Genomic DNA, 1,707 nt, shown 5'->3' on the forward strand with positions numbered 1-1,707 from the left:
AACATTTTTCTAGAAATTTAGAACAAAATTTTACCATTTATTAAGTAATTTGAAAAGAAAAAAATATATTCAACAACAAAAATAAGATTCAATCAAACTTATTTAAGAAAATATATATCACAAGTTCAAATTTGAGTCATACAAATGCTCCATTAATGAGCCATGTAAATGCTCCATTAATGTAGAGAGAGAAAGAGAAAAATTGTTAAGGATAGGAGAGGTGTAGGGTATTTTTGGAATAAAAAAAATAGTGGGGAGGTGTAGAATATTTTTGAAATAAATTAAAATAAATGGGGAGGTACAAGTCCCACTCGGGGAGGTGGAGGGAGCAACACCCAAAATAGAATAGCACACGGCCCAAGCTCCACTCTGCAGCTTGGAGAGACAAGTCCAACAACCTTCACACCGAAGTAGACTTCACTCATGCAGCTGCAACTCTTACGAAACATGGTCCAGCAGTTTTCCATCAAACGGGCTTCATGCTGCAACAACTTCACGTAGCAAAAGTTCCATACGTCTAGCAGCTTGGGCTTGGAAGGCTGATTGAATATGGAGGTGTGCCCAACAACAACACGTTACAGCCCATTCTTCTTCACACTCCAAGCTAAAGCAGCTTCAACGTCCATGTAGCAACAACTTTATTCTCCACATCTCCAAGCACACGGGCTTCATTTTAAAAGCACCCAACAACATTGACTTGAAGGAAGTGTAGTGAGCTAAATTTTGGGACTCATTTGCAATAGGCAACACGTCCAGAACGAAATAAAGAAAGCAACTGCCATCCATGCACACATCCCATTTTTGCTGCCACGGCCCAAGCAGTTTTGTTGTAGATCTTGATTGACAGCACGATGCAGGAAGAAAGAAATCATGCGTCCGGCAGCAGCATTTTGAATCACCACCCACCAACTTAGTTCACGGCCCAAGTAAGGAGCTGCATTCACTTTGGTTTTGAGAGTAATTCACCATGCTTATTTATTTGGAGCTGTACGGTACTTATTTTGAAGTGTTGCATGCTTACTCATGAAAGAAAGAGCAACACGTGTGTCACGGCTTGGGCTGGGAGGAAGCATTACATAGACATCATCACGTGAATGAGAAAAGCACACAAGCAGGTGCATCATCCAACAACGTCCACGGCCCAATGCAGTCACGGTCCAGCTGCCTTCATGCGGTCCAGCTGCTTGGATTTGGGAGGTGCAAAATGGAAGAAGTGAGCAGCAACGTTCCAGCCTTCACGGGTGCAGTAGCCTTCATTCAGCATACACAACCAGCTTTTAATAAATGAAGCAGTGCAGCAGCAGATTGAGAGTCCAGCAGGCTGCAACACGTGCATTTATTGGAGAAAGGCATTCAGCAAAGAATTGGGCCAGCAAAGAAGTTCCAAGCGGTCCAGCCAGGTGCTTGATGGATGGCCCACGCTAGTAGGAGGAACAGAACCCTAGGCATATATTCCTTGGAGCCGCCACATGCTGGGGGGAGACTTTCATCACTTGGAGAAAATATAGAGGGCGACGTCCAGTAGGGAGAGCATACACTTTCATTGAAGCTATAGTCTCACGACCTGATTCCATTATTTTTCTTTGCTGGAGAAAATTGCGGATTCTGTTTGATTTTGAAAAGCACACGTTGATATATTTTTTTTTCCTTTAAAGATTCTCATTCTGTTTGGAAGAAAGGTTTAGCCATCATGTTCACGGAGAATAA

The sequence above is a fragment of the Vigna radiata genome, unplaced genomic scaffold (genome assembly GCF_000741045.1).
Source record: "Vigna radiata var. radiata cultivar VC1973A unplaced genomic scaffold, Vradiata_ver6 scaffold_328, whole genome shotgun sequence".
Classification (NCBI taxonomy): domain Eukaryota; kingdom Viridiplantae; phylum Streptophyta; class Magnoliopsida; order Fabales; family Fabaceae; genus Vigna; species Vigna radiata.